Source organism: Adiantum capillus-veneris, chromosome 10 (assembly GCF_014529385.1).
Source record: "Adiantum capillus-veneris isolate H3 chromosome 10, ASM1452938v2, whole genome shotgun sequence".
Classification (NCBI taxonomy): domain Eukaryota; kingdom Viridiplantae; phylum Streptophyta; class Polypodiopsida; order Polypodiales; family Pteridaceae; genus Adiantum; species Adiantum capillus-veneris.
In genome coordinates, this window is record NC_140940.1 from 152278078 (window position 1) to 152301127 (window position 23050).

General features: G+C 42.2%; 1 pseudogene across 1 annotated transcript; it reads left to right on the forward strand.

Annotated features, from left to right (window-relative positions):
- Positions 1-2022: 2022 nt before the first annotated feature.
- LOC147449885 (UDP-glycosyltransferase 85A7-like) lies at positions 2023-4137 on the forward strand (annotated as a pseudogene). The gene is made up of 2 exons (XR_015189482.1): positions 2023-2730; positions 2891-4137. The product of XR_015189482.1 is annotated as a UDP-glycosyltransferase 85A7-like (transcript).
- Positions 4138-23050: the final 18913 nt, after the last annotated feature.

Genomic DNA, 23050 nt, shown 5'->3' on the forward strand with positions numbered 1-23050 from the left:
ATCAAGTCTCATGTTCTTTGACTAATACAAATGATCATGTGCGCATCTATTGTATAGTGGACCTCATGTCATGGTTGGTCTTCATTACATGGCTCTATGGCCTCTAAAGCATCAAGCAACAGGGACTCTACAAGGCCGTTGCTACCATCCTCAAAACAAGCATCATCGTCAACAAAATCATCATCCACTATGTCATCCTAATCCTCAATCTAACCACCCATAGTTGTGTCATGCATATAGTCTATGTACTCCAACACACACTAGCAACTAGGAATCAGCAGGCCCCCAATCATTTCCACGTTGGCCACAAAGGCATCCTACAACCCAGGTTCTATGTGGCCTCCAATATATTTGTCCTCACGAAACACCTCGTCCTCCTTTGGGAGCATTGTCAAACTTTTCATTTGAATCATCCTCAAGGAAAGAGTGTGTACAAAGTTGTCACATTCCTCATTATATGCATCTCAATCACGATTCTCTTGCTCATGGAATAATACAAGTGGCTCGCAACTCATGCATGTCTCCAACTCATCGCAACACGCGTTAACTTGCAATCTCAAGTCGTCAAAAGCTCATTGCCTCTTTGAATTCCTTGTTCGCATGCAAGCGCCAATATGATGTCCAAAGCCCTCGCAAAATGATCCAAAATCACCTTGCACCACCATAGCCTGCAACACAAGCCAAAAGTGCCCTGCAAGTGGTTGAAAAAACATGAAAGGGAGGGATGATCTATATCCCTAAAAGAGAGCTGAAAAATTGATGTATACTCATGAGCACACTCCCAACATGCAATCTCAAAATAGCCCCACAAACGAGCTCCAAACATCTCGAAACAATGTCGAAGCTTTATGTGACGTGTGTCCTTCGAAAGCCTCTTGATGGATCATACATGTGCTTCCAAAGAATGGCATCTTCACAGGCTTGTAGTTGATATTTTCTTGTTGAAAATTTTTCCTTCACATACTAGTGTAGATTGCAGTTGAAGCCCCTTCTAGGCTAAAGAAAAAAAGCTTCTCATTGTCGCTGAAAAACGTTATGAGGAAGAAACTTGCATTTGCCATTGTCAAGCCATAGAGGTCATGGCTGATGTACATACATGTGAATGCCCATATAAGGGCTTGCAAGACATTGTTTTGATGCATGAAGGCTTAGCCCTAGCCATTTGAGAGCCTACATGTGATTTGTAGTTAGAGTTTGCTTGTGTGTGAAAGAGCACCAAAGTTATCATACATGTCCACAACACAGCACATCATATTGCAAAAGCCTGTCTCAAAATCTTGTTGTGGATTTGCTTTCCCTTGTAAATGGTTCCACTCAGATCACACATTTTCAAGATGCACATGTAAGTCATTGCATCTAGAGGGAATTCCCCCTCGGGTAACGAAAGTGTTAAAAAAAATTAATTAAAAAATTTTATCTATGTTTCGCCATTGTAAAAAAAATGAATTTATAGGTGACAAAACCTACAAAATTTAGTGATTTTTAGTGTATTTTTATGCAAAGCCATAGAAAGACTCTAGTGTTTCCCATTTGAAGGTATACTTGGAAAAATATTTATTTCAAGCCTGTTCTACTATCACATGGCCAAAGTGCCTACTGCACATGCCACACCCCCAAGAGAGGACAAAAGTTTGAAGCAATAAAAAAAGCTCATAATTCATGAGCCAAATTTCAAATTTCAAAACTATTTTGCCAAAGGAACGTGTCTAGTTGAAACAATCGGCAAAAGCTTTTGGACACATAGAGGACGAAAGTTTGAAACAATCAAGAAGCTTGTGGGAACATGAGCCACGAGTATTTTGTCGGAGTATTTTGCCTAATCAGAAAAGCTTTTGGGCACGTGAATCGTGATTCTATTGCATTTCACAGTGGGGAAGAGAAAAAAATCTCTTTGACTTCTTGCCATGTGGCACTTTAAATGGCCTCATTTGGAAACGAATGGATGGCCTCGATTGGAAAGGAGACGTGATCTGCAAGGGGAGTACAAGGAAGCGTGTGTACTGTAGGACCCAAATATATAGCCTATTCTCCTTCCGAATACAGAAGGGCCGAATACTCTGCAAGCAAATAGAAGAAAAAACAAGTAGCAATAATTCTGGCCTGCTTGCTGGCTGTTTGCGCCTATAGCTTTCTCGAGTCTCGACGCTGCAATGGCAGCTAGCTGTCATGAGCAGCCCGGCCAGCAGCAGGCGGAGTTAATCAGCAGCAGCAATCTTGGCTCCATTAAACCGTCGCCCCACGCCTTGCTGCTGCCCTACCCAGCGCAGGGCCACATCAACCCATTCATGCAAGTAGGCCAGCGCTTGGTTGCCCAAGGCGTGCGAGTTACCCTTGCCACCGTCGACCACCTTTACGCCAAGATTGTGCGCAGCTCCCAGCAACAACTCAGCAGCTCTGGCACCCACACCGCCCATAATCATTTCCAGCTTCTGGGCATCAAGGACGGCCTCCCACCTGACTTCGACCGTGACACCTGGACCGAATTCCTGCAGAACTCCATCGATTACGGCCTTCTTGAGAGCGCCCTGGAGCTGGTTGAATCGCTCGCCTCCCAGGGCCACCCCATTACCTGCATAGTCAGCGATTTCTTCTTGCGATGGGCTTCTTCCTTGGCGGAGCAAGCGGCAGTGCCGGAGTTCATCTTATGGCCTCAATGTGCTTCTGTTTTCTCCATCTACTTACATGTCGATGCCATTATCGCCTCCGGCTACGACCCCTTCGAGGCAAATGGTAAGGACACTCTGCAGCCTCTCTGATCCCTATCCTCCAGCTATTTTTTTCCGCTATACATACACACACACACACACACACACACACACACACACATGGGCAAGCTCTCGTTGTTAAGCATTATTTGTTAATGTGGATATTGTTCTTTTTTGTATTGCAGTACCGGCAACAGCCTCAAGGGAGACTCCCATGACGCTTATCACTTGCGTACCTGGGTTGCCAATGGGCATACACCCTGGAGATCTGCCTCTGGAGTATCGCTTCTTCGGAAAGGCAGGCGTGGACTGGATCAGGGGGGTGCTGAGCGATCGTTTCAAGTGCATGGGAAAGGCAATGGGAGTGATTGGCAACTCCTTTGAAGCATTGGAGCCAGAGGTGTTAGGAGCCCTGACCCTCGAGTTCCAGAAAGGCATCCCGCATCCAAACTATGGAAACTGCTGGCCCAAGTCCATTCGACTGGTGGGGCCTCTGCTGCCCATGACCGAGGGGAAGGTGGGCGGGGTTGGCGGCGATGCGGTGTCCGGGGCATCGAGCTTTTGGGCGGAGGAGGTTGATGAGTGCAGGGAGTGGCTCGACTTGCAGCCTTCCGCCTCCGTCATCCTTGTGGCTTTTGGGAGCATATCGACCATGAATGTGGAGCAAGTGCAGGAGCTGGCGTTGGGACTCGCCGGAAGCGGCGAGAGATGTTTGTGGGTCATCCGTGAGAATGCCATTAAGGGAGGCTCAGAAGCTGAAAGTAGTGTACAGCTTGAGGAGGTGCTTCCAAAGGGCTTTCTAGAGAAACGGAAGCAGGGGTGTGCAAGGTGGTTCGCTGGGCCCCGCAGGCCATGGTGCTATCCCACCCCGCCGTGGGCGGCTTCTTTTCACACTGCGGGTGGAATTCCACGCTGGAGAGTCTGTGCAGTGGCGTGCCATTGCTGGGCTGGCCCTGGTTCATGGACCAAGTCACCAATTGTTGGCTGGCGTCGCAGGTGTGGAAGGTGGGGCTGACGCTGGAGCGCGACCAGAACAACCAGGCCAGCAGGGCGCAGGTGGAGCGGGGAGTGAGGCAACTCATGAGCGGAGCCTTGGCAAGCTCCCTGCGAGCGAGAGCGAGGCAGCTCAGCGATCTGGCTCATCAAGCCTTGCTCCTAAACCACAATTTCCTCTCTTTTGTGGATGACATCCGCAACCTCCCTCTAGTCTAACCAAGTCCCAGTTCTCATACCTTTTACATCTTTTGGCTAGTTCAATATTTTGATATTGTCACTGAATGCCCCATTTTCCAAACCTTTTTCCTCTTTTGGTGTGTGTGGGGTTTCGAAAGGAATCATGGGAATTTGGGAAGGCCATGGAACCACAATTTTTTGATTGATTTTTATGGTCGTGGAATTTCTACACCAATGAAGTCACCTATGCTATGTCTCATTTTACTTTTGATTGATCCCTATTGAATGTTCTCAATAGAGTAAGTGCATGTTTGATGATCTCTCTCTCTCTCTCTCTCTCTCTCTCTCTCTCACACACACACACACACACACACACACACACACACACACCGTTGAAAAAACAGCTAATCATACACAAGAAGATTTAGATTGTTTTCTCATGTAGGAAAACAGTCTTTTTCAATGTTTTGCATACAATGCATAACACCATGAGCTTCTACTCGAGAGGCACTGCATACCTAGCTAGGTACGATTGGGGGCAGGGGACACCCCCCCCCCCCCCCCCCCCCCCAAAACCACGGCACTGGCGGTCCCCTACCCCCAGTTGTACCTAGCCAGGTATGTGGTGCCTCCCTCACAGAAGCTTCAAATTTTGACCTAATAACCGAGAGAATTTCAAGTTTTCCCTTATTTTCTTCGGTTAGTCAAAATGTATTTTTCTAGCATTGCATGTGTACATACATGAGTCCTTGTATTTCGATATTATAACTTGCTGCTCGTCCTCAACGCATTATTGCTCACCACTGGCGTCAGCACCTAGCAATGTTTTTGCCTACAATATCAAGTTTAGCAATGTTTTTGCCTACAATATCAAAACTTGACGAAGTTGCTCAAACATTTCAATCCAATGAAACTACACCCACTCATTCCACAGTTTTTTTGCCTAACGTATCATAGAGTTCCCATTTTCCAAACATTTTTCCTCTTGGTGTGTGTGGGGTTCCAAAAGGAATCATGGAACTTGGGGAGAACATAATGATTTTTATTTTTTTTTTAATAGCAAAACTCACAATTGTGAGTGAATTATAATGAACAACTCAAAAAATTACAAGGTCTTCTCATGCTCATGTCAAGCCATGCCAACATCCAGGGACCATAATTACATCGGCTATCACCCCTACCAACCCACCCTCTAATCCTCGATACACAAGGTCCATAATCCTGTCATTCTTAGATCTTTTATTTACCGATGGCAAGATTTGCCCCCATCCTAGGCATTCCATCTGTTGACATAATGTTTTTCTTTTAATACATACCATCTATGCTATGTGGCATTGGACTACTTGCCCCAACTATCACTACAAGGGAGAGGGGGCATAGCAATGCCCGTACTGACAAAAATACAAAGGTTTTGAATAATCCTCGTTATTGGTATACTCATCAATATGTTCGTCACAATCGATTCTTTAGTATCCATGGCAGTATAACTGTCACAATCGGCTACGATATATGTGTCACTAAATAGGAGCGTTGCTAGAGACGGTTAGAATGATAACCCAAGACCATAAATATTGATGCTTATAAAGACATCTTAGGAACCATAAATACTATTGCTCATATTGATGACAAGGGATGCCAAAAAAAATTGGATGGCATAGCATCTTGACTATGCCATCCATAAATCAGAAATGTCTGGCCCAAGCCACCCACCACCCACCAACTGGTATACATGTCAATAAACAAAAATAACTCAATAGAAGAAATATAAGCCAAGACTATTACTGAGCATTTATCTTTTGAAGTAGCAAAATTTTTGAATTACAGGAAGACAACGAAATGTTTAACAAATTAACTCAGAGCAACACAATGAGACACATTTGTAATCTAAATGGAATTTCTACAAACTTTAAGTGAATCTTGAGAGAAAAAAACCGACGATATAAACTACGATCTATATATGATGTCATAAAATCTAATATCTAACCAATCCAAATGATTTTCTCATATTAAACTGATCATTTCATGTGGGAGAATAAACGGAAACAAGGGTTAAGATATAGACATGTGCTTATAGATCTATCTCAATACGGGGCCAATGGTAAAATGGCCCAAATGAGAGATGGTCTATCAAAGAGCAAAGCTAACCAATGGAACATAAGACCTTAGGGTTAGCTTCATTGAAGACCTCCAATAGTTAGTGTAAATGTCTTTTGACCTTAGGTTAGCTAGGGTTGAGCTTGAGGTGGGAACGCGGCCTAAGCTTGAGGTGCTTGAGGTGGGAACCCGGCCCAAGCTTAAGGTGCTTGAGGTGCTTGATAATTGAGGTCCTTGATGATTGAGATGCTTGACATGCTTGAGATGCTTGGACTGTACTTGAGGTGAGAACCCAGCCCAAGCTTAAAGAGCTTAAGGGCCAAGCTTGTAGTGGGAACTGGGCCTAAGCTTGAGGGGCTTGAGCTGTCAAAAGTCAAAGATCCAATCCCTACAAGGGGGGGCGAGCCCTACAGGAGGGGGAATAAGAGATAACACCCACACACTTACATAAGGCATACTTGGTACAAAGCAAGCATACGGGACACTTGTCAAGTTCTTCCGCATGTTGCCCTTATGGTGTGCCTGAAGCCTATTGGTTGCCGACTCAAGAGGTCCAAAGATCATTTAGGAGATTTGATTAATTGTCTTTGCATTTATCAAGTCCTCTCTCTCAAAGGGGAAAGGGGGACACTTGTCCCAAGGCTACCTTTGTTGCTTGTAATGCCTCCTGCTTGTGATTGGCTAAGCCTGGAGAGGTCCAATGAGCTTCAAGCATGAACTACAAGGGGGGGTCAACCAAAGCAAGCTAGGGGTTTCTTAGGGGGTATACTCTCCCACACACACTCACACACACACACTCATTATGCATTGTGCAAAGTGCAAGAGCTCCCTATCCTTCTCCAAGCAAGTAGAGGTTGATAGCCTACACCAACACTCTTGGCTATGGAGTGCAAATCCAACCAAGAGCCATGCTTCAATGCTTAAGCTTTCCATATTCTCCATCTTCATTACTATGCTATTATGTATGCTAGCAAGAAGACTGATGATAAGTGAGGAACTAATTCTTTCTCCTACGAAATGTTTCTTCTTCCTCTTCCAAATTCTCTCTCTTGCAAAAGTATTGTTCATGCTGAGTTAATTAATTGCTAAGTTTATGTTGTTATCTTCAAGTACGTTCATCCGCTATGCTCACAAAGGAATTTCTGAAAAGTAATCTCATTAATTTCCACTACTCTCAAGTTAATAGGCCAATTCCATTACATTAGTATCAGAGCATTTGATTTCTCTTTTCTTGCTTAAGAAGAGAGGTCCTTAAGTAGCCTATAAATGGTTGATGTTGTTAATTATATTAGGGTAAGTGGAACTGGGATCTATTTTCGGTTTTGTTGAGCCCACTATGTGGGGTATGGTGCACACCTCGGGAGCTTTGGACTTAATAATGGAGTCTTTTTAGACTTGCCTATGGCTTTACCGTTATTGAGCCATAAGAAGTCCGAAAGGAGCTGGCCATCGGCAACTCTGCTATGTTAGACTTACTCCACTACTCTCTATAATTAACCACTTCGAACCGTAGGTGTAGAAACTTAAGAACCAATCTTCAAAGGCTAAGAGGAGTGGCAATTAAGGTTTTGAATTGCCAAAGCATACACTAAGTACATACATAAATTTTGTGAACATGACTGACAATAAGCAAGAGAGTAGAATGAACATTGATAGTTTTGATTTTTCACATGAAGGTGCTAATGATGATGCTTCCATGTTTGTGAATTATCTCGTAACTAGGTTGCAGCAAGCTATGGGCAACCCTGCTTTTTTGCAAACCAAAGTTACTTTCATATCAACGGAGTTGGCCACCAAGTTGGGCATTCAAGCTTTTAAGATGGAAGTTATGGTAATGGCTGACACAACTTTCAAGGGACAACAAGCCTCCGTTACTCCCTTGATTGGGATGTTGAGGCTTCATGTCCAAAGCTATGTTGACAAAGAAGACTTTTTCATCTCTCCTCTCTAACATGAGGATGCTATCCTTAGGGCGCCATGGTTTGATCACATGGCTACCAATATGAAGTTCACTGAAAGGAGAATCTACTTCACCTACATGGGAAAGAATATGTATATAGATGCTAGTGAGCGTGGTATCACTATTCCACTTGTACATTCTCCTGCTTTTGATAAATCAATGAAGAGCTCTGTTTCTGCGTACATTATTTTTGTCAAAGAGTCTCTAAAAGATCCTAATGTTTCATCAAATGTAAATGGTAGGAATAAAGAAGAGTTAGACTTGCCTAATTTTCTAAAAGGATTCCAAGATGTGTTCATCGATGATATGCCTATCGACTTACCTCCAAACCGAGGGGATGATGACCATTGCATTGAGCTCCTTCCAAGAAGCTCACTGCCTAATAAGCCTCCTTATCGAGTCTCACAAGCTCAACAAGAGGAGATTGTGAGGCAAGTATAGGAATTGGTAGACAAAGGGATGGTGATGCCTAGGTACTCTCCTTTTTGTTCTCCAATCCTTTTAGTGCAAAAGAAGGATGATACATACAGTATGTGTATGGACTATCAAGCACTAAACCATATCACTATCAAAAACAGATTTCCCATGCCTCGGGTAGAAGATTTGTTTGATAAGCTACAAGGCTCTATCTACTTCATTAGGATGGATTTAAAAGTGGCTATCATCAAATAAGGATAGTGGATGAAGATATCTTAAAGACCGCGTTTCGCACAACGTTTGGTCTTTATGAATATCTAGTCATGCCTTTTGGCTTGACTAATGCACTAGCTATATTCAATCGTCTAATGAAGAATTTTTTTTGACCTTACCGCAAATTCATTGGAGTGTTCTTTGATGATATCATCATCTACTCTAAGTCTTCGGAGGAATATAAGCAACATCTCCAAGTGATTTTTCAAGCATTGGGGGAGAATAAGCTTTTTTTCAATCAAAAGAAAAGCAAACTTTTCGTTCAAGAGATTCAATACCTAGGTAATATTATCTCTCAAGATGGTATTCGTATGGATCCATCAAAGTTAGAGGTAATAAAATCATGGCCTAATCCAAGGAATCTACATGAGCTAAGAAGCTTTATTGGTATGTGTGTGTACTATAGACGCTTCATAGCAAAATTCTCTCAAGTAGCAGGACCACTACATGACTTAACGAAGAAGAACGTTAAGTATGTATGGACTGCTAAGGAGAAAAATGCTTTTGACAAGCTCAAGGAGAAGCTTACCTCTCAACCAGTCCTCATGCTTCCCGATCTCTCAAAACCATTTGAGGTCCAATGTGATGCTTGTGGTGATTGCCTTGGAGCAATTTTTCAAGAAGGGCATGCCATAGCATATGAGAGCCGAAGTATCAATGCGGGACATAGAGGTATTCAGCCTACTCTTCAAGGAGTAGAGAGATATTTCTATTGGCCTACCATGAAAATGGACATACAAGAGTATGTTTCAAAATATGTAGTATGCCAAAAGACCAAGTATGATAGAGGGAAGCCACCTGGATTACTCTAGCCATTGCCTATCCCAAATTCACCATGAGAGAGTATATCCATGGATTTCATCTTTGGATTACTCAAGTCTATCCATGGGAATACGGGAATATGGAAAATAGTCGACAGGTTTAGCAATCAAGCACACTTTATTCCTGCCAAAAAGACTATTAAGGCACACCAAATGGAAACTCTCTTCATATCACAGATTTTCAAACACCATGGATTACCAACATCCATCGTGTCAGATAGAGATCTTAGAATGACCAATAATTTTTGGAAATGTCTCTTTGAAAATCTAGGAACAAGATTGAATTTCTCTTCAGCCTATCACCCACAAACGAATGGCCAAAGTGAGATAGCCAATCCTATGATACTCGATCTATTCAAGACTTATGTTATCAAAATAGATCAACGCTCACAATGGGAAAAATACTTACCTTTTGTAGAGTATGCCTACTTACCTCTTGTAGAGTGTCACCCACAAATGGATGGCCAAAGTGTGATAGCCAATCTTATGATACTCGATCTATTCAAGACTTATGTTATCAAAGTAGATCAACGCTCACAATGGGAAAAATACTTACCTCTTGTAGAGTATGCCTACAATAATATTGTACATACTTCTACAAGAAAAGCACATTTTGATGTCATTGAGGGAAGACCTAAAAGTATTTTTCTATACTCAAAGTACAAGGGAAGATCTTCACTGCCGATGAGTATAGCCGTGACCTACAATAATTTGTTCAAAAGATTAAGGAGGCTATATCCATCTCTCAACAAAGGCAAAAAGCTGTTGGTGACAAGCACAAAAGGGCCTTACCATTCAAAGAAAATGATTGGGTATTACTTAAGTTTCCTAAGGCTCAATCAAGGCAAACGACAAACAAAAATTTTATAGGAGGCCATCAAAAGTATTATGCTAAGCTAGCAAAAAGATACTATGGTCCTTTCCAAATCTTGAAGCCCATCAATGAGACGGCTTACCAACTGAAGTTGCCCAACCATTGGCTCATACACAATGCCTTTCATGTAAGCCTACTTAAGCCCTATAAAGGAGAGCCATCAAGTGAACCATTTATTGAAGACCCTCCCCAAGTTGAAGACCAAGAAGAGGTGCTACAACCCGAAGCTATCCTTCGGCATGAAGACAAGGTATTACGACATGGTAAGATTATCCGATGGTATCTTATTAAGTTCAAAAATTATCCTTTTGAAGATGCTATATGGATGCAAGGAATACAGCTTACGGATAGTATGAACCTTGTCAATGCTTACAATGCTATGTTAGAGTAAGCAAATGTACAAATTTCTTTTGAATGACCCATGTTTCTGTCTTATAAGACATTCTCTTTTTAATCGTGCAAAAATTTAAATAGTATGCATGCTTAGAATCATGTTTGTGATGACAACGTCTCTCAAATACTATGTAGAATTTGTCACTCTACTTTGGGAGAATGAATGGACTAAAGAGCAGACATGCTTGCGGCATCTCCCAAGCACCAAATGGATTAGTCATCCAACCATCTTGGAAAGATGTCATAGGGTAAAAAGGGATCCTCTACCCACTAAGTAAGATTGACTAATGACTAAGGCTTTATCTCTGCTACCTCATAGTTGAGGACGACTATGATTTCAAGAGAGAGAGGTACTGTCATAAAATCTAATATCTAACCAACCCAAATGTTTTTCTCGTATTAAATTGATCATTTAATGTGGGAGAATAAATGGGAACAAGGGTTAAGATATAGACATGTGCTTATAGATCTATCTCAATTTGGGGCCAATGGTAAAGGGGCCCAAATGAGAGATGGTACGGTCTATCAAAGAGCAAGGCTAACCAATGGAGCATAAGACCTTAGGGTTAGCTTCATTGAAGGCCTCCAATAGTTAGTGTAAAAGTCCTTTGACCTTAGGTAGCTTGAGGTGGGAACCCGGTCCACTTAAGGTTCTTGAGGTGCTTGATGACTGAGGTGCTTGAGATGCTTGACGTGCTTGACATTCTTGAGATGCTTGGGCTATACTTGAGGTGAGAACCCAGCCCAAGCTTAAAGTGCTTAAGGGCCAAGCTTTTAGTGAGAGAACTGGGCCTAAGCTTGAGGGGCTTGAGGTGTCAAAAGTGAAAGATCCAATCCCTATGGGGGGGGGGGGGGGGGGGGGGAGGCGAGCCCTACATGAGGGGGAATGAGAGAGAAAACCCACACACTCACACAAGGCATACTTGTTGGTACAAAGAAAGCATAAGGGACACTTGTCAAGTTTCTTCTCATGTTGCCCTTTTGGTGTGCCGAAGCCTATTGGTTGGCCACTCAAGGGGTCCAATGATAATTTAGGAGATTTACTTAATTGCCTTTGCATTTATCAAGTCCTCTCTCTCAAAGGGGAAAGGGGGAAACTTGTCCCAAGGCTACCCTTGTTGCTTGTAATTCCTCCTACTCATGATTGGATAGTCTGGAGGGGTCCAATGAGCTTCAAGCGTGAGCTAAAAGGGGGGTTCGACCAAAGCAAGCTAGGGGGTTTCTTAGGGGGTATACTCTCCCACACACACTCACACACACTCACAAGCTAGGGGTTGCTTAGGGGGTATACTCTCCCACACACACTTACACACACTCTCATTATGCATTGTGCAAAGTTCAAGAGCTCCCTCTTCTTCTCCAAGCAAGTAGAGGTTGAGAGCCTACACCAACACTCTTGGCTATGGAGTGCAAATTCAACCAAGAGCCATGCTTCAATGCTTAAGCTTGGCATCTTCTCCATCTTCATTACTATGCTATTATGTATGCTAGCAAGAAGAGTGATGATAAGTGAGGAACTAATTCTTTCTCCTATGAAATGTTTCTTCTTCCTCTTCCCTACCCTCATTCCCTGCTAGCTCTCTCCACCTTTGAAGGTGTTTGAGGTCTTGGGATTGAGGCTTGGGATACTTAAAGATTTGTTTAAATCTTATGTTATGCTTGTGATGCATGAAGCTTTCCATCTTCATTGCATCACCTAGGTCACAAGGAATACAAAGATTGTATTGTAACAAGTCTCTCTTGATGGGAGAAATCATAATACAAATTTCTATTGGAGGGGCGACAGGCTCCACATAAATCCGGTCCTCAACTATTGTCATGTTCTATAAATTCTCTCTCTTGCAAAAGTATTGTTCATGCCAAGTTAACTAATTTCTAAGTTTGTGTTGCTATCTTCAATTATGTTGCATGGTTCCATCCCACGTCACAACATGTGCTAAATAAACCCTCCAAGTGGGTCTATAGCTGCATAATGCAGAAACTTATTTCACTCACCACAGCCCAAATTGCGTGGCTCTTACATGACCTTGTCATTTTTCTGAAGAGAAACCATTTTTTATGCATCCTACATACAAAAATCAAACCAAAACAGATGCGTACCTGTAGCGGAGTGAAAAGAACCTGCCCAAATTTCCCACCTGCAAAGGCCTAGGAACAGTAATTGAAAATTAATGAAATGCAAGAAGTATTGCACATGTAACCTTGGGTGTTGCCTTTGCAATCGAGACCCCTTGGTTTAAAGAAACATTGTCAAACCTCGTGGTTAAACGTTGCATGAAAACTGCTCAACGAGCAGCCACAACCCTTGACCTTGTTCGTGACCGCCTTGGGTTTGCCCGTGGCATTTCATTACTTTTGAAGTTGAAATATTTCCACTACCCCTTGGAAGTTTGACTTCTTTCCTTGAAAATTCAAGTGTTAAGGTTCCAAAAATGGACCATCAACCCATACTAAGTGATTTAGTAATCACGGGCTGGGTCGTACCCCAAAGGTGACTCATATAGGCACTATTAGTGCTAATGTGAACTCCACTGAATTTGGAGTTGTAATCACAACTAAATCTTGTTCATGCCAAAAAATCCATGATCTTGGTTTTTCATGAACAGTCATGTTGTAAAAAATGATGGCGTCATCTATACACCTTGGTAGAGATAATCCCTTACAAGTTTCACAACTCAAGTTGACGTTCACACATTAATTGTGTAGCTTGAAAAGAATGCCCCACAATTTTCTAATGGGAAGACTCTTGCTTGTCCATTAGAACTGATGGGCACTCAACAAAATAGAGTTGTTCCATCACTAATGGACTACAAACATATGGCTTTTAGCCATGCCAAAATAGATGTTAATAGATGGCTCTTAGCCCTTCTTGCTAGCTCGTAACCTTTTTGCTTGGCTCGTAGCACTTCCTGTTACCATATTGACATAGAAAGATTTCAATAAAATCATTCCTAGTTACACCTTTCCTGCATAGAAGTTGGGTCGAGAGAGAGAGAGAGAGAATCTGAAGATGTGGCTCCACGAAGACGGTGATCTAGACGATCGCCAACTCCTCCTAAGAGGAAACGGTCAATTCTCCTGGCACTCCGAAAGAGAAGAGAGGAAATAAAGGAAGAAAAGGGAAAGAAAGAGGTCACCGTTTTCTCCTTCTTCTTCACCTTCCTCCTCTTCTGACGAAAGCAACAGTTATTCTCCTAGAGAATACAAGAGGAGAGGACATCACAAATCTTACCCTGCATGGAAAAGGTCCCAAAATCTTAAGAAGTTCAAAGAGGGAGGAAAGAGTATCTCTTTTCTAACCTATGATGGCACCTTTTGTGCTATCGACAAAGTATCGGCCTTCATCCAACGATTTGATGCGGCCTTTCGAGATGAGGGATTCACGGAGTCCTCCAAGCTATGCCATGTAGCTATGCACTTACAAAAATTTTCTCGTCAATGGTGGTCTAGCCTTCATGGCAACGACAAAGCCCCAAAGACAAGAAAAACTCTACGAGTTTCTATCATGAAGCAATTCCTTGCAAACGATGCAAAGGACAAAGTGCTTACCAAATGGCGAAGTTTGAAGCTTCTCTCCCATGAGTCTATCCACAAATTTGTGGACAAGTTTTGTGATTTACATGTCAAGGCTACTGTCTTTCAAAAGATAGACTTCACCGAGTGATGGCCCAGTACGTTAACTCCCAACGTCTTGGTTCTATTACCAAAGTAATCCAACACACTATGGTTGCTTCGTGCATCAATTTCCAACAAGGGGCTAAAAGTAATTCCAAGCCCATGGAAAGCAAAGACAAAAGTGATGCAAAGGGGGAAAACAATGCCCAAAATTCTTCCCAAGGAAATTCCAACAACAACAACAACAACAATCGGTCCAAGGAGAAGGGAGTTTACAAAGGTAAAAATAAACTCTCTCCTGAAGAGCTTGAAGCTTTTCATAAGGACCACAAATGTTTTAAGTGCGGGGAGCAAGGACATGGCTATCGTTCTTGCACCAAGAGAAATTACCACAATGAGACTCTTAGAGCTTCCACAATCCAATATCCAAAAGATGATGCTCATTGCAAAGGATTCCCTCTCTCCTATGCTTTAGGAAAGGTAAGGGATCATGATGCCTTCATCTTGTTTGACCCTGTCTCTACTCAAAACTCTATACCAGCGGAGTTGGCCACTAAGTTGGGCATTCAAGATTTTGAGATGGGAGATACTATAACTATCGATGGAGCTTTCAAAGGACAATAAGCGTCCCTTACTCCCTTGTTTGGGAAGTTGAGGCTTCATGTCCAAAGCTACGTCAACAAACAAGACTTTTTCATCTCTCATCTCCAACATGAGGATGTTATCATAGGGGCACCATGGCTCAACCACATGACTGCCAACATGAAGTTCCTTGAAAGGAGAATCTACTTCACCTACTGGGACTTGAGCGTGTATATAGATACTAGTGAGTCCAGTCGTACTATACCACTTGTAAATTCTCCTACTTTTGATAAATCAATGAAAATCTCAGTTTTTGTGTACATGATTTTTGTCAAAGAGTCCCTAAAAGGTCCTAATGTTTCATCAAATATAAATGGTAGGAATCAAGAAGAGTTAGACTTGTCTAATTTTCTAAATGGATTCCAAGATGTGTTCATCAATGATATCCCTATGGACTTACCTCCAAAACAAGGGGATGATGACCATCGAATTGAGCTCCTACCGAGAAGCTCACCGCCTAACAAGCCTCCTTATCAAGTTTCCCAAGCTCAACAAGAGGAGATCATGAGGCAAGTACAAGAATTGGTAGACAAAGTTATGGTGAGGCCTAGTTCCTCTCCCTTTTGTTGTCCACTCCTTTTAGTGCAAAAGAAGATGGTACATACAGCATGCTTGTGGATTATAGGGTGCTAAACCATATCACTATCAAAAACAAATTTCTCGTACCACGAGTAGAAGATCTATTTGATAAGCTACAAGGTTTGACCTACTTTAGTAGGATTGACCTTAAAAGTGGCTATCTACAAATAAGGATAGTGAGTGAAGATATCCTAAAGACCACGTTCCGTACAATGTTTGGTCTTTATGAATATCTAGTCATGCCTTTTGGCTTGACTAATGCACCGGCCACATTCAATGGTTTGATGGAGAAAATATTTAGACCCTACCGCAAGTTCACTAAAGTGTTCCTTGATGATATCATCATCTACTCCCAGTCTTTGGAGGAGCACAAGCAACATCTCCAAGTGATTTTTCAAGCTTTGAGGGAGAACAAGCTTTTTATCAATCAAAAGAAGAGTGAATTTTTCCTTCAAGAAATTCAATACTTGGGTCATATTATCTCTCAAGATGGTATCCGTATGGATCCACAAAATTTGGAGCTAATAAAATCATGGCCTAATCCAAGGAATCTACATGAGCTAAGAAGATTTATTAGTATGTGTGCATACTATAGATGCTTCATAGCCAAATTCTCTCAAATAGAGGGACCATTGCATGACTTAACAAAGAAAAACGTTGAGTTCTCATGTATTGCTAAAGAGAAAAATGCTTTTGACAAGCTCAAAGAGAAGCTTACCTCCCAACCAGTCCTTATGCTTCCGGATCTCTCAAAGCCATTTGAGACCCAATGTGATGCTTGTGATTTCCTTGGACAATTTTGCTTCAAGAAGGGCATGCCATAGCATATGAGAGCCTAAGGCTCAATACCAATGAACAAGTCTTTGGCATATACAAAAAAGAGCTTTTAGCTATTCTACATGCCCTAGACACATGGAAGCACTATCTACTGGGGACTCCATGTATTTTGCTAACGGACTGTTGAGCCAGCAGAGGATCACACCCGCATTTTTGCTCACACCCATCATTTTGTAACCATTGATTGTAATAAATGTCTTTCCGACATTAATTTTGATTTGAGCCATTCACTAAGTAACGGGACTCAATTGAGTTTCCAGTCTGTAATCCCGACGTAATTTCACCTGCTGATGTACATAATTAGAGATGTTCTCACCTCCAAGGCTGAGGTATATAAGCCAAAGTTTTGTAACCTAAGGGGGATTCAATTATTAATCAAAGAGAGTTTTGGAGAGCCGTGACTGTGTCTGAGAGAGAGAGAGAGAGAGTGAGAGAGAGTCTTATCTTCTTGCTACGCGAGCTACGGGGCCGCCATTGGAGAAGCGACACCACCATTGTGTTAGCAACGGTGAGAGCTACGCACAGATACCAAGAGTGTGAGCTATCGGCTTCTATGTGAGGTAAGTTCCTACGAGCTTCGGTGTGAGTTTTCTTCCAACTCGTGTGTCGGAATAGAGCGTGCAGCATATCTATAGAACCACAACGAGTAGAGCTACACATTCGTACCATCGGGGTCAAGTTTCGGTCACCTGTATTTTCGGCCTGTCTTCATACGCGTTTACCGCACGGAGTGGTTATAGGTTGATTTTGCAGTTCAAGTCTTTAGGGTGTTGTTCTTACCTAGTGTATAGACTTCCCCTTGAGTTTGAGATCGATTCGATGATTCTAGATCCTGTTTCGTATAGCATTCGTTCGTAGTACGGATTTCAGTCACTTGCGTATTTTAGAACTTAGATTTGATTTCCTTGGTAGTGATTGTCATTAAAGGTCGAGTAGGTGATTTGACACCCACCTAGTTGTTTCCATGCGCCTGCGGTCCAAGCTTCGTCCTCTGTCTGACAAATTCTGTTGTTGTTGAGTTCTCGCTATTTAGCTTCCGCTAGCGCGTAACCGCCTTAACATTTGGGCGCCGCTGCCGGGGACGAGAGCCCTAAGTAGGTGACCTTAGACTAATCCTACGAGGTGAGTCGTATAAACTACTTTGTATACTTTAGTTAGAAAAGATCTAGGAGTGGTGGACTCCAAGATCTCGAGAGATACTAGGAAGTGGGTATTCCTGGGTCTTCCGTGTTGACAGTATTTTTAGTTTAGCTTAGATTAGATTGTTTTTTGATGGTGTTTATGTGTTGTTGACATAAAAAGCATTTGCTACTCCTTGTGTGGTAGTAAATCTCTTTATATTTTCAATTGCAAAAAATCCATTTTATGATTAGAAGTACTTAGGTAGGGCCTGATTTGATCCTGATCTAGAGCTATCAATTGGTGTTCTATTTGCTTGATGTGTTTGATTGCATGTTAGATCACTGAAAAGTCGCTTGGTAGTGAAATATGCAATAAACAAAGTTCAGAAAAATTTTCTGTGTAACTGATTGTTGCTGAGCACTTAAAAGAGCTTTGGAAGAGTTCTGTGCTGAAAAACTGGAAATCTGCAACTTTAGACATCATACGCGTATGATGTCTTAGGACCTAAACAGAGACTAAAATTGAAAATTTGACATTGCCAGAGTGTTTAGAAGGGGGGTTTTACCCTAAGATCAACTAAAAACAAGAGCATTAACACTCAAAGAAACCCAAAAAGACAAGTCGGAGTCCAAGAAACGCAAAGAATAGAAATTTTGGATTCAGATCTTTTTTTTACATTCAAACCTGACAAAAACACTTGAAACTCAATTATAAACATTGGAGAAGGCTTAAAACCAAAAATAGTCAAAATCTGGGAAAAAAGACATCATACGCGTATAATGTCTTTTGGCACTTCCACTGCTTATTTTTGAAATCTGACCTGACAAGATTGTTACAAACACTGTAGAAAGCATAAATATCAAGTTTTGGACCCAAATTGATGAAAAAGACATCATACGCGTATGATGTCTTTGACCTAATTTTGGACATATTTTGATACTTTGCCAACACAGATCCATTGTAATAGCTGTCTAGAGTTATATTTCAAGTTTCATCCCATTTGGATCACAATTGACCCAAAAAACAAGTCAAAAGCGGAAAATTGCCAAGAAAAGCCTGACTAGCCATAACTTGCTCAAACAGAGTTCAAACTGAATTTTGTGAGTGAACAGAGCATAAAGGGGCCACTGAGAGTGAGCATAACCAAAATAGTCAAAATCTGTGAAAAAAGACATCATACGCGTATAATGTCTTTTCAGCATAACTGCACAAAATTCTCACTTGATGAAACAGAAGTTGTCCAACTGACAAAATTAAACAATTGACCAAGTATCAATCAGTTTGGATCAATTCTGACCACAAAAACTTGGGGAAAACAAATTGCCGAGACGGAAAAGTTACAGTCCTTTAGGGGAATTGATGAATTTGAGATCGGGCAGGAATCTCCGGAATAATCAACCAAAACAAGGGAACCAGCAAGTGTCATATCAACCGAGGGAAGTGTAAACCAAAGTTGGGTGCAACCATTAGAGCCGATCTTTGAAGGAAGTGTCTCTGATACTTCTTCGGAGAGATCTTACGAGATTTCACACCGAAACTTGGAACACTTGAACCTGAACAACAAAGAAAATATGGCAGCAGATCATCAAACCCTTCCGCCACAATGAAGCTATTGTTCATAAAATACCAGTACGACAATGAGCAAGGTGCCAAGATCTACAAAGATGGAATGGACCGCTATTGTGTAAAGATAGAAAAGACCTAGTGAGTTCAAGGACTTAGTGCCTGTGAGCTATAGCGGAGATAGATATCTAGATGACGAGGGTACCATGTACTTGGTAGTCCTAAACCCTAACATTGTGGACAAGTGGGGATTGATGGGCACCAAAGCCAAAATAGATGAAGAACTCGAGGAGAAAGCACCAATAATGAACTTCCCTAATGCGAGGTTAAGAAGAGAGAATGAAACTACAAGGATCAACACTGATAACATCTATGTGGGGCTATACAAATATAATAATGGGGAGCAAGATCTCTATTATAGATGTGAAGAACCCTACACCGGAGAGTTGACAGACAAAAAAGACTCTATGTCTTTACCTACACAGAGGGATCGGAAGTGAAAATTGCCGCTTACGATAAGTATGGCAGGCAATACTCAACAATGGGCAAGAAAGAATTAGAAGGATATACATACTTTGGGGGACCTCTACATCATCATATTATGTTACTTCTAGCTCACATAGACCAGCACCAACAACTGGAGTGCAAAACTCAATGACAACAGGAGGACAAAGAACTCAGGTTGCTGACTCTTTCAGTCAACCTTGGGACTCGAAGCTCGGACCAATGGGATCATTACATTCCAGAGAGTCAATGGAGACGAATCGAGGTAGTGCAGTTCCAATCCCCACCTATACCACTCCAGGTCCAAGGTTTGAAGCGGAACCATCACATTTACCTCCCAGTAGTAGATTCAGGGCAGAGGAACCGACAAGGGTAACCCATGAAGTCCATGATGCTAGAGAAAGCTTTAGCCGAGACACAGGAGCAATGAGATTGGTAGCAGATCATAGACGTATGAGACCATCTCAAGTAGCCAAGTGTATGCAAAAGAAGTATGGTGGTTCAGGAGATCCGTATGCACATGTGTCACTCTTTAAGCAAGTCTTAAGAGCTGAGCAGATAACAGATTTCCATACACAATACGAGGGATTTGGTCTTACTCTAGAAGGTACTGCATTGACATGGTTTCAACCAATGAACATAGGGGGATTCCATGACATTGACCATTTGCTAAGAGAGTTTGCTGAGGAATTCTCAAAACGAGGGATTAAGCACAATACGGTCTCACAAATATATGCTTTTAAACAGAGAGAACACGAAAAAGTGAAGGAAGCTTCACTTCGCTTCAAACAATACATTGAGAGATGTCCAGTACGTGAACGACCACAAGATGACAGACTATCTGTTCTCTTTATTGAGGGACTGAGAACGACACTCTCAAGAAGGACTTGCACTTGAAAGCTTGTACAAGTTTCGAGCAAGTAACGAGAGAGGCATTGTACTTAGTGGATAACTGTACGGTTTATGGAGAGGTGTCAGCGGATACAGATTTTGCATCCAGTAGCTCCTCCTCCGTAGCGAGCGAGACTACCACTAAAAAGAATGTTCAAACAACAACCATGCCAAATGTAGAGCAAATGATAGAAGATGCTCTAAAAAGGATGGCACCATACCAAAAACCATTGCCAAAAACACTGAAATGGTGTGCTATTGAACAAAAATGGACAAATCATCCAACAGAGGAGTGCTATTACAACAAAGGGTATGTAAGGGAGCGCCAGTATGCACCTCCTGCTCAATTAGCACCACCTCAGATACATCCAGTACCTCGATACCCAACGGGAAATGTACCAGGACCTATGGGGATAGAAAGACCGCAACCGGTATTGGGACAACAACCACCTTTACCAGGAGCAAGACCAGTGGGCATTAGATATGCACCAACCTTAGAAATCAGGAAGAACAAGCCTTAGTGCCTGTTCAAGCCTATTACGAAGAATCGGGTGCACACATGTCTCCGACAGTGTATTACCCACCAGAAGAACCAAAACAACCAGAACCATGGGGCATGATGGGGAATGTTGGAACACCAACAGTTACAAGTGCTTCTGATGAAGAGAGATACAATTTGGACAAGAACATTGATGTTCATAGCTCATGGAGGGTTAACAGGACAAAGACCATCCTATCCACAAAGGACGAATCAAGGGACCAAGACCAGCACTAGGACCCTGTTACAAGTGTGGAGGTGACCATCTGATGAATGTTTGCCCACATACGGAAATCATTAGAATTAACGCTTATTGCACTGAGTGTGGGGTTACTCACTTCATTGAGGATTGTTCAAAGAATCCAAACAAAGTGCAAAAGACGACATTGAATATGTTAGAAACTATTCCTACCAGCAGTGGGTCTGAAAATGAAACTCTGATACCAACGCAAGTTGTTACTAGAGCTCAAGCTAAGAAAACCACTAGAGAACCTGAGAATGGAAAGTTAGCGACTGAAGTGGTTAGTCAAGGACCGCGGAGTCAGAAAAACACATGGAAAGCTAGAAAGCACGCATGAAGTTGAGAAAAGAACGTGAAGACGCTATTCTAGCTGAGGAACTAAAGCAAACTAAAGCTAGATTAGAAAAACTTGAGAGTCAAAACGGGAACGAGAGATGAGCCCGGAAAGGACGAAACAAAAGAGTATCAAAGAAACAACGAGCTTAAGCTCCGGGGGATCAGTGCTAGTCGACAAAGTACACGAACCATTGACGCACTGATGAGAGCTTACGAAGCTAGGTTAAAGAACAACCAAACACAAGAACAGAGGTGGATGACATACCCAAACGCGGAATTGGAAAAGCAGAGACTTGAAATGTGCCAGAGAATGATCGAGACTGCACAAGCCTTATTAGAACCACCAAAAGAAACAATGAATTGTGGGAAGGAAACCCAATTCAGCAAGAGACTATCGTTTCACGGGTAGCTGAAAAGACTCCCAGTGCACAAAAGCCTGAAAATACACAAAGGATGACCGCATAGTGTTGAACACAACCGATCAGGAGGTCGAGAGTTTTCATCCAGTCATACAGAGGTCTTACGGACAAGATGAGGATTACAATGAATTTTGGAAACAAGTGAGAGAGGCAAACTTTGCAAACGAGCTAAGTTGCCAAGCTAATCAGACAAATTGGGAAAAGGACATCAGGAATCCTCCCATAGTGGAATTTGAGGCAGGATCTCAAGTGGACTTGGATCTGCAATCTTACTGGGGAGATGGGGGCTCTGTTAGAACAATGGAGAGCAAACCTCATTCACTGAAAACCTTACCTTCATACTTAGGAGAGTATGAAGCAAAATCCGAGATTAGAGCACTTCCCTCACGAAAAATCTCATCAGAAAAAGTCATGGACTCGCAAGGATTGATAGAGATCTTGTCAACACCAGTGACATGCACTATCACTCTAGCTGAGCTTTTGAGGCTAAGACCACATATGTGGACCACTGTAGGAAAATGCTTGGAGAAATTCGGGATAAAGATCCAACATCGAGATTGCAAGAGAGCATAGAGGAGCTGAGCAAGCCACAAAAGAACGCTAAGCCTGTACCTTTAAACAAGGTCGGAGAGTATTGCGAAGGTGAAGAGGGGAATACAACCTTACCAGTTGAATTCCAAGGAGTGAACACAATGGCAATACTAGACAGCGGAGCTGGGGTAGCCATTGCTACAAAAGAAATCTGGAAAAAATGGGGGAAACCAGCAATAAGGAAGACTAGGTTGAAACTCCAATTAGCAGATGGACACATGGAGAAACCTATGGGGTTATTAGAGAAAGTTGTAGTGACTTCTTGCGGCATTGAATACGAACATACTTTTGCTATTGTCGATTTTGGCAAGGAGAATAACTATGATATCATACTGGGAAGACCATTCATGAGACAGTTGAAAATGGTCCAGATTGGGGCTACGATCACATATACCTGAGAAATATGGAAACCACTACACGTGTGAACCTGAAAGACCATAGCTACAAAGATGTGAACCGAAC